The sequence below is a fragment of the Pezoporus flaviventris genome, unplaced genomic scaffold (assembly GCF_033815535.1).
Source record: "Pezoporus flaviventris isolate CSIRO_AGI_PZ_B2104156 unplaced genomic scaffold, CSIRO_AGI_Pfla_v1 ptg000015l, whole genome shotgun sequence".
Lineage (NCBI taxonomy): Eukaryota > Metazoa > Chordata > Aves > Psittaciformes > Psittacidae > Pezoporus > Pezoporus flaviventris.
The window spans coordinates 25,793,702-25,809,129 of NW_026892563.1; positions in this window are offsets into that span (position 1 = coordinate 25,793,702).

The following is a 15,428-nucleotide window of genomic DNA, read 5'->3' on the forward strand; positions in this document are numbered from 1 at the left end:
CACAAAAGGTACAGCCAGAGCTAAAGATGAAAGCAAAAGAAATCCCAGCCTCCCCCTCAATCTATAGTTTGTTGTATCAGCAGGATTCATACCTAACAAAACACTTACTGCTTGTGCACTTTGTGCCATCACAAACCATCCTCAAAGTCCCTCCTGCCCACCCCACTGTTATCAGCTTATTCCTACCTCTGCAATGTCCCTTTCACTGACATTGGTACAAGTTTATGTGGCTGCTCACTGGAGTTGCAGAACTCAACAGGCAAAACCAAGTTAACTTTGTGGTCTGATTTACCACAAGGCAGGGTACCACAGGGGTGGAAAGAAATGGCCAGTGACAGAGAAGGTGAGGACACCTGCTTTATCAGCAGGGCCCACTTAGTCCTCTCAATTGCTAACTGTGATCAGGTGTGAGTGGAGCAGTGTTCTAGTCAGAGACAATATCTCTTTATGGTGGGAGAGAAACTGCAGAGCAGCCTGCATGGGAAGACTGATAATTTTAAAGGATCCTCTTGTATCTAAAGATGAATAAACCACAAAAATTTCTATTTAACCCTGTTATTCACAGTTTTCCCCATGCTGGCACAGTAACTTTCTGCAAAATCAAGTTTAGAGCCTCTTTTCTGTTCCAGGACATAGTTAGGCATGACTTGAACCTTTACATTCCTTACTGCAAGGGTGGTGAGGCACTGGCACAGGTTGCCTAGAGAAGCTGTGGTTGCCCCATCCCTGGCAGTGTTCAAGGCCAGGTTGGACAGGGCTTGGAGCAACCTGGTCCAGTGGAAGGTGTCCCTGCCCATGGCAGGGGGATTGAAACTGCATGAGCTTTAAGGTCCCTTCCAACCCAAACCATTCTATAGTTCTACAATTTAAAGAAAAGATCTCAGGTTATTATTTTTGGAGGTGAGGAGGGAGAGAGCTAGGGTCATGTGTCAACAGTGCTAACACCCTGTCAGTACTGGAGATAGAGCGTTTCCTCCAGCTCCCTAACATCTAATGGAAAATTTATCTTCACTCAGCTGTGAGAAGTGAAAAATAGAAGGCATAGTTGCCCTGTTTCCTCACGGTTTCCCAGACTGACAGCACAAGAAGCTTTGGTGGCAGGAAGCAGCTTGGGAATATGTTCAGCTTTTGTTAAGAGCATGACAAGCCCCAAACTACAGGCTTTCAACTACGCATCAACGCATGCCAGTTGCTTTTGTGGGGCTTTCTATTATTCTATTCTATTCTGGTGTAAACTTATATTTTCCCTGTGTTCAGACACTTGCCAAAAGATTTTTTAAAAATTATTTTAAATCAAAAGATTTTAGGGAAAAATCTTTTATTAAAAGCTCACAACTAAACCTACTCAGAGGCATATACATCAAACCGTGCTTCTTACTGACACATAAGACTGAAGACAGGAGGTTACTTTGGAGCAGGCTACAAATCCAAGTGGCCACTTGGGGCCTCTGTCCATTAAGGCAGAAGACAAGGCACAAGCCTTCAAACAGGGCATACCAGCACTGGACATCATCCAGAAGAACAAAGGCATTTAAGCATTTTTTGGCAAAGAAAAGGAGCACATGTTAAGTGAGGACAGTTGTGTACCACAGAAGTTTAACTAAGTTTATTTCCGTGGGCTATTTTTGGCCTTTCATGGTGGCACTGAAGCACATCCACTAGTGATAACAGGCTTCAGCAGTGACTGTCTAACCCAGGTAGCAGCTAGACCTGTTCTGTGCAGCAGGGAGAGCAGTGGATGTGTAACTCAACTTCAAGACTTCTGACGTGGTCTCCTACAACATTCTTACAGAGAAGCTGAAAGTATTGGCTGGGTAAGTACACAGTGACATTGGTTTAAAACTGCCTCCTGAACTCCATCATTGTACAAAACCTCAGGGCACCAGATAGTCAACCACTTCAAACCCATTCAGGGCTACAATTGAAAACTCAGTGCAGAGACCACCAGAAAAGAATCCTGTACCAAGGCAGAGCTAGGAATTTATGAATTACAGCTTTTATTACGATTAGGAATTTATAAGATTTATGATGGATGTTGAATTTCTGAATGCCTCAATTTGCTTCACCCAAAAAGCCTTGGAATTAAACATTCAGATCCAACATCTAGAAACCTTTACTTCTTCCCTGAAGTCTTAACAACAATAAAAAATGCCCAGAAAATCCCCTCAATGAATCATGTGCTGTTTTGGCTCAGTTAAGGTAGGTCTCATTCCACCCTCAAAGGTAAGTGTTATTACTTGCTTGACGCACAAGATTATGATTAAAGAGCAGACAGTATATTTTAGAACTGTTACCTTGGTTTTACACGCAACACCACATCAGAAAGAACATTACCAAGTCTATGTAGCCTCATGCACCAAAATATGAATAACCAGATTTAAAAATAGCTGGAGCCATATCAATAAATGGGATTGAATGAGAAATAGAATTTTCAGTCCACATTTAAATCAGGGCAAAGGCTGGAGGTGAAGAGCTGTTCCCCCCACATTCACGTAGATGCTTAATTTTTCTGCATGTCTGCTCATGATGTAGCAGCAAGATATTGTATTAATGTGACATTTGGCATTATGCTGGTGAATTACTGCTCATTCCCAATCCTTCTCTGAAGAACAGCACAGCCTGAGATTTGAGGCAACTGAAATAGTGATGTAACTCTAGAATCTGGGGGCTTATTTTAATCAGATCTTTGCTTTTGTTTCTTCTTCAAACATGAACCCAGTTATCACCTCACCCTGATTTGCAGACATAAAAGAAACAATGGCTCCTTCTAGAAGGCAAGCAGGTCTCCCCTTGTTCAATGTATTTTAACTTCAGTTCTTTGTTAGCAAGTCTTTTAGAAACATTTTCCTGGAAGAAAAGTACAGATTTTTGCCCCATATCCTCCTGAAGCAGGGATAGTAGATATTTTCCTTCATGCAGGAGAGACTAAAACTGTCCTCTTCAAAGATTCTGTTGTAAGTCCTCACCATCAGGGCATAACTTTTGGAAAACACTAGAACTAGCTTTAGCCTTACATAGAATTATGTAAAACGTGTGCCTGCTTTCCTGTTTGAATTTGTTTGGCTATGCTTTCCAGCCATTAATGGGCAGTATAAATTTCACATAGAAAACAGGATCCTTTAACATCTAGTGTTTCTTCTTAGGTGCATTCGGTAGGTTATTTGTCAAAAGCACTAGTTTTCAAACAAGGGTTTTTCAAGAGATCAAAGGAGCAGATAGTTCCCAGCCACGAAGAAAGTTAGTGGGAGGAAAACTTTTGTTCCCTAGAAGACAAGAACCTTTTTACTCAGAAATGGACATTCAAGATTTCTGGACCAAAGTTTTCCTAAGAAGTCCCCATCCACTGGAGTGAACACATTCTCTCATTCACATCAGCAGAAAGTTTGTCTACAAGTGGCTCAGTTTGAGATGGGTTGATCTGAAAGCAGTTGCTGGGGAAGAAAAGTTCTGTATCCTGTAAACCTATTGGTCTCCACGTACACCACCAGAAAATATCTTGTTAAACTCATACAGCTTCAGACTGACTACAGACATGCATTTCTGGGCCAGAATATTTGTATAGTTAGTTGAGTCATCATTTCAATCCTACAAAGCAGGGATGATATGCAAATAAATCATAGGCACGAGAAAGGACTTCATCTCAAATCTCTCTTTTATGGCTACTGTTACTGTTTTATGATAAGCTCATAAAAGAATTTGGCCCTGTCTGGATGCTAGGTGTCCACCAAAGCTGCTCTACATCTTCCCCCACTAAGCCGGATGGTGGAGAGAAAATATAACGAAATGCTCATGGGACAGGGAGAGATCAGCAATTACTGTGACAGGCAAAACTGACTGAAATCAGAGTAGGGTAATGAGAAATAAAACTAAACCTTAAAAATCACCTTTCCCTACTTCCCCCTTCTTACCCAGGTTTAACTTTACTCCCAAATTCTCTACCTCCTCCACCCCAGCAGCACAGGGCATGGAGGCTGCTGTCAGTACATCTCACGTCTCTGCTGCTCCTTCGTCCTCAGAGGAGGACTCCTCACACTCTTCCCCTGCTCCAGCGCAGGGTCCCTCCCACAGGAGACAGTTCTGAATGAACTTCTCCAACATGAGTCCTTCCCATGGGCTGCAGTTCTTCATGAACTGCTCCAGTGTGGGTCCTTCCAAGGGGTGCAGCCCTTCAGGAAAAGGCTGCTCCAGCATGGGTCCCTGGGGGGTCACCAGTCCTGCAGCAAACCTACTCCAGAACAAGCTCCTCTCTCCACGGGACCACAGCTCCTGCCAGGAGCTTGCTCCAGTGTGGGCTTCCCACAGGGCCACAGCCTCCTTTGGGCATCCCCCTGCTCCAGCATGGGGTCCTGCAGGTGGTGATCTGCAGAAGACACTTATCTGAGTTCCAGTGCATTATTTCTGTTAAGCAAGTGAAAAACAGCCCTATTAAGCTATCACCAGTACTTCTAACAAAGCTGTTTCCTCTGCAGTTTTTTTGCTCCTACAGCCCCAGCTTGCCTCAGCTGCAGGACATTCCAGCAGATGCCCAGCCACAGTCTGGCAAAATAATGAAGCCCCGCATTAATTCCTTCTGGACAGTCTTTCCCTTGGCCTGTGTACACTGTCCCATTGTGCATTATTTTACAATCTGTAATCAGTCACATATTCGGTGCAATGTTTGGGCCTCTCTTTACTACTTCTGACAGCTTTGTTTCTAAGACTTTAATAATATGCACTTACCATATAAATTTCTTTGCCTTTTTTTCTTCTATCACCTTCTTGATGTAATATGTTTACAGTAATGGTACAAAGTGAGCAAGAAGTAGGTGGAGCTTCTTGTGAGAAAACCAGCCATTAGTTCTAACTTTCCGTTACCAAAACAAACTGAGATCAGTAAGTTTCAAGTCTTCCTCTGCCACACACGCTCATTTGCAAGACAGCAAATCTGTGGCCACAAGTTATGTTTTACTCAATGTATCTGTCCATCAGAGGATTATGAAAAATCCACTCACCTCTTCTCAGCATGTGAGCTCCCTAATGACCTCCATCCTACCTGCCTCAAGCTAGCAATACCTTGCTAGGTAAGCACCACTGAATCTTCAGTGAGTTTACTCACACAACAGCACTTTTAATATGCATGTGATTATAGTTGGAAAACTACATGCAGTTACATACTCAACAGCAAACAGGAAGAAATGTAGAATAACATTGATTTTAGGTTGTACTAGACAGGGTGGCAGCTTAACCCATAGACCCTCTTCTTTCATGCAGTATAACTAACGGAAATCACAGGAGTGACTTCAGGACCTTCTGCTAACTGGACCCTGTCACTTTGGAAAGGGATTAGGTAAGAGAGAAGAAAAAAAGCTTTAATCTAGAAAGGAACCCCCGGAAACATGAGTAGGAGGAAAAGCTTTTGACAAATTACACTGTGTTTTTTCACAAGTAGGCTTTATGCAAGTACTGTACAGAAGCATGGGTGGGTGCTTGTAGGTGGGACTCAATACAGCCAGCTCTTAAGAGTGTGCAACAGTTCCCATTAGAAGCATCTGTTTTCTACAGTTTACAATATTGCTAAGTGTTATGAGTTTGGGCTAGAATTATTTGTGGTAGATGTCTGCCTCAGCCCAATACTTGATGTTTTTTTTCCCTTTACATTTTAGCTTAGATCAATAATTCAATAACATTTTACTCATACCAGACAGCGTTCACAATCTGTCATTTGAAAACCCATAGCAGTAACATAGCAGTTAATGTTCGGCAGTGTTTGCCTTTGTTGGTGATATGCTCTGCCAAGTCCCATAAAGGCCAAAGTTAACCCAGGGACAAGATTTTTTAAATGCACAACTCATGCATGCACTGCACTGTTCACTGAATCTTTCTTCCCAAAGGATCATGTGTGAGTTCCAGAGAATGAAAGCACAGGTACAGTCCAGTGTCACTGTAAGGCTTTACATGCAGAAATGAGTAGACCAAGACCCTAAGGGTCTTTGCAAGAGCAATTATAGCACTTTGAAACAGAAGGATTTCCAAATAGAGGAAGGTGTCCGTATAAATTCAAGTCCAAACCAATGCTAAGCCTATAAGTAGGAACAGCAAAAACAAAGGGCTAGACCTGTGGTTTCAGAAAAGGGAGCAAGAGTAACACAGCTCTTTGTATAGCAGGATTGTGGACAACACTTGTGTTTCTTGAGTCAGGTGGATTTAGGATTCCTAGATTTGTCATGGCAGAAAAACACAATGAGCCTCTAGGGTTCAGAGGGAAGTACAGTAGAAGAGAAGTGATTTAAGAAACCTATAGCCATGACCATTAATCCAAATGCTGCTGAAAAGGAAACTGAGGAAGGTGACAGATAAGTATTCCCTCTTCAGTCTCCCTGACCCATGCTGTGTAGCAGAAAGAGCTTGCTTTAGAAACTTGCTTGAAAAGTCTGTTTCTTTGAATGTCACATTACCTTGAAATATAAGGGCGTGTACCAGAAAGATCACATGAGTGAAGCAATGGGAAAATGAAGTCTAACTTTAGGCTGCCCTGTGTGGGTCAGTAGCTGTCAGGGATTTGTGGCACCAGTTTTTTTGCGTTCCGTTTACAGACGTAATCCGCATAGAGACACTTTTTCTCAGAAAATGGGCCAAAACCAGCAGAGCCAGTGACTGAAGCAGAAAGTCATGGACCAGCCTTTCTGCTGTTTGGCTCTAGCTGTGTCAACACCATTACCAGTGGCAACTACTTTTAGATAGACCCATATTGTAGCCTGTCATCACAGAGCTAGCCATTGGTGAGAAAGAGAATCACATAGGTTCAGTACTGGATTACTTGTGTCTGAAGTAGAAATGGCTCCATTTTATTAAGTATTTCGGTGTCTGAGAGGTCTCGAATCTGTCAATGAGCAAGCCTCTCCAGAGGGAGAAATTGCAAGCAAACTTTCTAAAGGAAAAATTCTACAATTGTTCTTTCTTCTGGAGCATAAATAAATCAAACTATTACTTGGGAACAACCTGATGCTATGGGTAGGTTCCTTTACATTTTTGTTCTGTTCTGTGTCACTGAGACACATGAAGTTGCAACCAGTGTTGGGTATTCCAACAGAAGCCATACTATGACTGTGTTGGACAAAACCCCTCTTGGGTCATACAGCCTGACGTACTAAGCTCTTATGAGCAGGAGAATGACCATGTAGATTACTAACACGAGAGGCAGAGCCTGAGACAACCTGTTGCAGTCTGAGCTTGGAGGTCTTAGTGTTTCCTTTCCCCTCGCTGTTCCTCGTGCTGTTTCCCTCACAGCCACTCTCTTGTCAGCAATATAGCTGGAGAACACAGGCATAAGCCAAATTTCCACCTTCTACAGTCAGCATTTTGACTGTTAGTTAAAAGAGGCTTCTGCACAACCACATCCATGTTTTAGGAAGTATTTTGAAAAAAAGTTAACCTACTAAGAAGTATCACCTAGACATACAGGTTTGTGCATGCCTGTATAGGCAGTATAGTTTCTGAACAGTCTAGACCACAGAGTGTGGTGTGTAGATCAGATCAAAGAGAATATTTTGCTTTTGTACTGAGAAGCAGCACAATGAGCACTGCACAGGACTATATTTGGGCTGCTATTAGTTCTTAGTTGTAGTGTAACTGCATGACCAAAAGCCACAAAATCCAGTACCAGAAAGCTGCACTGTCCTGAGCATGTCCTGGAGGATTACACAGAAGCCCACCCACATCATCTCAATGTGCAGAGTGCCTCCAGAGAAACAAACTTGCTGCTGATCAAGACCTCTGTGGGTCAGAAGTTACATTTAATCTGGTAGCTAAGCAAATCACCCTCTATCAGTGAGGTAAGCAGGTGATTTCATTAGTATTTTAGAGATGGGGACTGAAGGAAGTCACAACACAGTAGTGCAAAGAGTGCTGTGGCTGGTTGCTGAGGATGTACTGGCGCAAGAGGAGCTGGCACAAGTCAGACTGCATGGAAGACTCATCTGAGATGGAGACAAGAGCAGGCTTGAATACTGAGTGCAAAACCAGCTTGTGCCTTGTGTGAGACCTCAAATGCAATGGGTGGAACATGGCACTGTTACACACTAGCGCCAGGGCTCCGTGCCCAGGCTGGTTCTGTCTAACTTTGTCACACTGTTAGCTCACATCAGAGACCAGGCCAGAACTCCAGGTGTTCAAATGAGTTGTGGAAGCCATGTGAGGAAGGGTTACATCACTTCCTGGAATGGCATGTAAGCCAAATGTCTATCCCAGTTGACCAGTGAATAAGTTCTGCACTAACCCAATCTATCAGCAGCACTAGTCTTTCAAAGATAACCATACTCCAGAATAATTGGATGATACAACAGAAAGAGCTGGCTACAGACCCAAGTCTTCTGGAATTTAACCATCCTCATGCTGGCATCAGGACAAGAGACTATGGGGAGGATAAAGAACTTACGAGAACTATGTATCAAACTTACAACCTTTCTTATGAACTAAATATTAAACTTACAAAAACTAAATACCAAATTAATATTGAGGACCAGGAGCATACATACAGTTTTTCTGTTAGTGCTTAAAAGGTAGTTCTAGGGCCCACAACCCTTTGTAATGTCTCTTCTGCTCAGTGCTGAAACTACTACAAGTCTTACTGAACATGACATTTAAAGGCAAGTAGTGTCATCCCTTGATTTCTGCTCACCACACTGTTGTACAGGAGCTTTAAGATCTCATTCAGATACGTAATTCTAAGACTGGATGGAAATTTTTCTCCTATTATTATCATCATATGTAATTTAGGTACTTTTTTCTTTAGAATAAAAAGACATTCTGAAGAAATGATAAGAAAGCAGTTGAGATCCCTGTGTCTTATCCCATTATCACTGATGATTTAAGCACCATTAAAAATTTTTATAGTCCCCAGATTAACAAGACAGATATAAGGCTATGAGGTGTCTACCAGAGTTTGCAGATGTGCCTTCATCCAGATTTCCCTCAGTAATGAGATTGAAAACCTAATAATAATAGTGGAGTCAGAGTTAGTTCCTATTTACAACAATATCAAAGGGCAGAATTTCTACTACAGGCATATGTGCAATAACAAGGAGTTAATAACAAATTGAGTATCCTTGCCAGCACAATTCAGGATGACATTTACACAGCTAACAACATTCTAGTATGTAAAAAATAATATCATACTCCCCCAGCTACACTGGTCTAAAATGCAAGCTGAACTAAAGCAAGGGTTCTGCCTTATTTATCTTTCATCTAGCACAAGGAGAAGCACCACACTGGCTGTAGATGGAACAGCAGCAGTCTGGGACTGAGGAATACCCATGGGTCAGGTGCAGTGACTATCAGGGGTATGACCAAAATTACCCTTTCACCAGTCTTCCATCAGAGAAAAGCAGGGTTAGAAGGCTTCCTCTTCCTGCAGGGCAGTCCAGGGGACAGTAGCCCAGTCCAGATCATCAGGCAAGTTCATGGTGGTAAGGCTGGGAAGTCAATCCACAAGTCAAGGTCGGATGAAGGTAACCAGGGTCAGACACAGGCCAGCAATCATGAGACATCTTCACGGCCATAAGGCATGCCTGGGGTCAGGCTGTGAAATTAATCCAGAGCAAGGCATAGCTATAACCAGCACAGAGATCAGCTCTCCTACAGGGCAGCTCAAGAAGGAAACAAGGACCCAAACCTGAGTTTACATGGTGCTCCTGGGCCTATGGGCAGAGAACCTTGGTGAAGGTCCAGGTGAGGACCTTAAAGCTATTAAGGCTTGTTAGTGCACCCTGACAGTAGGAGCCTAATCTCTATAAAGGGCAAAGTAGCTGTATAGGGGTAAGTTTTATAAGTCTACCCAGAAATGGATTTCAGTTGCTGGTTACTAGAGCCTTAGTTGCTGCACTGTAGAGTTGCATGTAGTGCAGTCACTTTTGATGACTGTAATGTAGATACAGCTGCAGAAACAGGAGAGAAACTAGCTAGAGTTCTGCATCAGTGTATTAGCGACAAAGTGGGTTGCTTCTTGTAGGACTGTAGAATACGCTGTGTCACTCATAGCTACCACTGAGAAGAGCCTTGCTCCAGAGGAGTGTGCTTAAACTGAACATAATGCTAGGGCTTCATATAGGCTTTGTCAGCATCCAGACTTTTACTCACTACCAAAATTGTTTCTTGCTTCGGTTTGTTCATTCCTTGGATGATAACCAGCCTAGAGAGAGCCCTGTTTGTCTCTGTGCAAAAGGAATTCCGAACCTAGAAGCTGTAGTCTGGCCAACAGCGCAAAAGGGTCTCCCAGCTGGGATGATCTCAGTGATGGGGGACTGTCCCATGCAAAATCTTCAGGATAAGATTGCAAATCTTCATAATGTAGTTAGTGTAACTGTGCAAAAAATAAGTACTGCCTGCCTAATCTTCACTTATTGCTATCTCGCTTTCCATCAGTAGGCTGGTTGGGCCTTGTTTATTTTTACTGTATGTAGTATTTCCAATCATGCATATGACGTTTTTCCTATTAAATAATTTGCTTAACATCTGTACATCAGGAGGTTTATCTACATTGCATCAAATAGACTTTATTTATTTCATGCCAGTGTCATGTGTGTCATTGAAATGCAGCACGTTATGAGACAGGGCAAGCACAAAGAACTCTCTAACCCAGTGAGTCTCAGCTTTTACAGGCAAGTAGCCTGTTTTACCATGAAAAATATTTAATTGTGGAACTCCTTCCTATAGGAAGGAGTCATGTCACAGCAGAATCTGTGCCTGTATTCAGTAGAACTGTCCCTTTCATATACATTGCATTGAGAGGCAACTACAAACTCAAACTTGTATTTGAAAACTATGACTTAAATCACAGTTATCAAGTACATCAGAGACAATATTCCTCATATCAAATTCAGTTCTGCTTATTTCAGGTTTTATGCCAAGGGGTTCAGGCAGCAATTCTTATGATGCTTAAATTCTTAAATCGTCAGATTTAATGAAAAAATATCATTAATTTGTTTTTTTCTCCTATTTCTGGTTCTTAGATGTACAGAAGAATGAATTAACTTTCTTAGACAAAGATGAATCTTCACAGGAGTCTACATGCAGGTGAATATCAAAATGGATAAAAAAAATCTGATAAAACTTTTCAGTGTAAGTATTTTAGAATAAAACTACATATAATGATGACCATTTTGCCGTACATATTCAAAAAATTACATTAGGTAAAAATCATACAGTAGTACATGCCTTCTCCTAAGGTTTCACAGAAAGTAGACCTTGAAAAATACTTCAACCCCCCATACAAATGCCACTCCTTTGAACAAATAAAATTTTTGGCTTTGAGTTGAATAAAGTATTTTATTCTATCCTAAAATGTATGTCTGAAAGATGGCACCGTCATCTGGTTTGACCACAAGGTGGAGATGAATGGGCAACTAGAATGGGTTTTTATAATCTAACCTACTGAATTCACCCACAAGACAAATGCGCATTATCCCAACTGCCTCATCTTGTGCACATTGAGAAAAAACAATGAGAGAAAAGCATTCTGAAACAGCTGGGAAAGAGGTTGAAAACCATTTCCATTCACTGTGAATTCTAGTGAAACCCATGGGATAGAATGGAAAAAAAGAGACAGTTTTCTCCTCTAGAGGAAACATAACACCCATTTCTTAGATCCTACTACTAGAATAGCTGAAAAGTAGGGTGGAATGTAAGTAGAAGAACCATGCAGCATAGGTAAGATGTTCCTTCTAAAGTAATTTCTGGTCCATAGGTATTTCTGGTGAAACAGGTCCTCATGACACATTTATCAGCAGAGAAACCCAACTAGGGAGAAAAAGCAGCTTGTAACTGCGTAATTCTTCTCATAAATGGTATGGATGGCCAATGCTACCGGAAAGAAAGTCCATGCTGAATGTGGATAGCAATGCAAGAAATCTTAGTTACTTCAGCTGTCTGAAGGACAGTTATTTTTAAGGTGGTTACATGATTTGAGTTCTCAGATCATTATATTTACTCATGAAGACAGTACCTGAGAAAAGAGTTGGGGTATTTGTGGGGTGCCAAGCCTGGACTGAACTGCATGTTGCAAAGTGTTCTCCATTGCCTTTTCTGTTTGTTCTGATTGTTCTGGACTTGGAGGTCTATGACTCTCACAGAAATCAAACACTAATAGGTACCAAAAAGCTTCTGTGATTTCAAGGCATTAACTGTATATGACATTTGATACACAGTCATTCTATCTTATGGAGGGTATGAAGGAATCAAGTATTAGCAAAAAAAAGTTGGGAAACTTCAGTTGGTTTAGATAATGACATAAACAATATATATATCCCAATCTACCTTGAAAGGAAGCAGAATATTTAATCCCAGAAGATTTAATCTGAAGTTGTACTCAGTTTAGGAAGTTATTTGGATCACAACAATCTATTGACAAAGTGATTTTGGAAGAAGAAAAGCTCCTGTACTCCTGCTTCACACTTGCTGACAATAGGAAAAACTCATTAGTAAGCTGCTGTTGGTATTTATAGCTTATCAGGGTAAGCAGTTGCCCTTTACAGGAGGAGAGATGCAAATTGCAAATGTCATCATCTGTAATCACCGATCTAGTTCACGTGATTAAAACAAAAGCCATATTTATTGTAAATAACAGAATTTTGCCATGTTCTTTTCTTCACCTGTAGTGTTCTCAGTATTGCCAAGTTCCCAAATTAAGTGATATTTAGAATTCTTCTGCCACAGCTGGAGTCATACGATTCTCTGCCAAGACTTAGTTCCATAATACCATCTAGAGGAGAGCATGACTCTATGTCTGTTGTTATACAATGACACTGCCCCAGCAAGTGCATTTCTTTTGTACTCATATGATTTGTGGCCAGCAAGTTGAGGCTGTATTTTCCAGCTCATACAGATATCCTACACCCTCCTCACCTCCCACCATCCCCATAGTCATACATCACTAATAACCATAGGCTTATTAGTGTCAGACAGGCCTTGTCTGTTCTTGTGTAGCAAGTAGGGCTGATTCCTAGTCATATATTAGTATCAGAAAACTGAACTGTTTAGCAAGTCTCCTTGCATGGGAGAACCCCATTTGTTCTATTTCCAATACATGCATCCCAATCATAATATGAGCACTGTATGTATGGAACATATGTAGCTTTGGAGGTTGAGTGCAATGACAGAAGCAGTTTCTACAGTTCACTTATAAAAAGTGAAGGAGACAGAATAAGCCATTAGCAAAGCTGGAAGAGAGATCTTTACCTCCAGCCTATCCTGAACCCCTCAGACGAAGTCTCCTGCCTTCCTCAGAAAGCAGCAAGAACACCACCGTGAAATCAGGCAATTCCATCCTGCACATTAAAAACATTGAGGTTATCAGGCAAAATCAAGGCTTGATGAATAAACTGACCTTTCTGGAATTATACTAGAGATTCTTTTGGATTTGCACATCTTAGTTAAACAAACTGTAACTGAATGGACACAACTGTGAAGGACTAGGCTAACAACAACCACGCAGCTGCTCACTTACTTTGGGCACCCTGCTCAATAGAGAAAGAGAAAAATTCATGGGTCAAGATGAAAACAAGGAGATTGTTTAGTGATTACCCTCATGGGCAAAAAAAAAACCCTTGAGTTGGGGCAACTTAAAAACATTTACTTAGTGATTTCGGTTGTGGGAAACAAGAAGACAAACATTAAGACAATTTCTTCTTCCATTTTCTATGGTAAACTTAATTCCCAGGTCCTCGTCCTCTACTTTCTCCAGAGGCATACAGGGGTTGCAGGGTTAGTCAGCACAAAGCAGTTCCTCTCTGATTCTCTTCCTCTTCACACATTTCGTCTGCTCCATACAGGTACTCCATGGGCTGAAAGTGAAGTATCTACTTTGGTGTTATGCAACATCCCCTCCCCTTCTTCTGACCTTGGTGTTTCCTTTTCTGTTTCTTACTCTTTCTTACTCTTTTTGTTTCTAATTTGGTGGTTTCTGCCTTTTCTTAAATGTGTTTTCACAGAGCCACCACCAGCTTTGCAGGTGGGCTCAGTTCCGTCTACAGTGAGTCTACTTCTCCGCTACCAAACCTTGCTACATACACCCAGTACATAAATCTAAGGAAAAATCTCATTGTGGGGAACTCCTCAAATGCTAAGTATTTTTCAAGGAGATTAGGATTTTCCTTTATTAAATATAAATTGTGTATTTTTTCCTGAAATTAGTAACACGGGAGTTGATTAGAGGTAAATGCAGCACAGAAGTAATCTGAATAATATGGAATATTTCCAAACCTCCCAAATTTATGGCTGGCAGCCCAATCTGGAGGTAAGAATTTCAGTGTGATTTGAGTCACAACATAGATCCTTTGCTAGGAAAGCCCTCATTCATGGAAAAATGTTTTCTTCAGAATATAAGATACATGCTGCTGGAACAGAGATAACAGATTCCTTCCTCCATTTCAGGTTCTAGAGACTGCTGAAGTTTTTATCGGTACCCTTTGGAAGGAGAGACACAGAGAAATCAGATAAGGCAAAGCATGGTACAAGATCCAGAGACTGTATCCTCACTCAGATTTTTCATGGCCTTGAAGAAATTTTGAATCTGGTGTTATTTTTCAACTTAATATCCTTTCTCTGGTATAGCCGTCTTTCTTCCACTGGAAAAACAAAGAGTAGAGCAGGGTAAAAGCCTAAAGGTGACAAGCCATAACTGCCCTTAATCACCTACAGATTAGGTTCGTCACTGCTACACAGTTCACTGAAGTGTTTAAGATAGATCCTAGGAGAAGTGAATAGGTATGAATAAAGGGTGTTTTAAATTTCATGTGTATCCTGGTTTTCATCTCACTAGAGGTACTACTAGTACTCATTCTCTGTGGTGAGATAACTCAGCCTCCAGTAGAATACTTTTCTAAGAAGGCATCTACTCTTTACCTGAAGGAAATGAGGTATGGGAATCATCACTTCCTACAGTAGTTTGTTCCAATACTTAGTCATGCTCACTGTTAAAAATATGTGCCTGGTTTATAGTTTGAATTTGACTGGCTGTAGTTTGGTGGGTGTTGCACACTTTTCACTGAATGAAAAAGTCCTTTGCCTCCTGCACTTTTCCCCTGTGCGCATATTTGCATGCGGTGATCAGATCACATTTTCAACCTCCCTTATTTCCATTTCCTTTTTTGTTTATGGGCTATTAATAGGTATCTAACCAAAGGATTAGATCTTTGGAAAAGGGATTTCTCGATATGGCTGTGGAAATGAATGTGTGAATATAAAGGTAACCTGTCAGTTTATTTCCAAGGTGCTTTCAAGTCTTGTGGCAAAATTTCACTGAAACTAATGAATTTGTCCCCAGTTAGCTTGAAAAGTTTGGCCTTTTCAGGACAAGCTGTATCACTGAATGCTCTTGGTCAATTTGATGGTGGTGAACCTAAAAAGAAAAGCTTTCTTTCCCATTTCTGGTCCCACCATTCAACAAGATTACACAA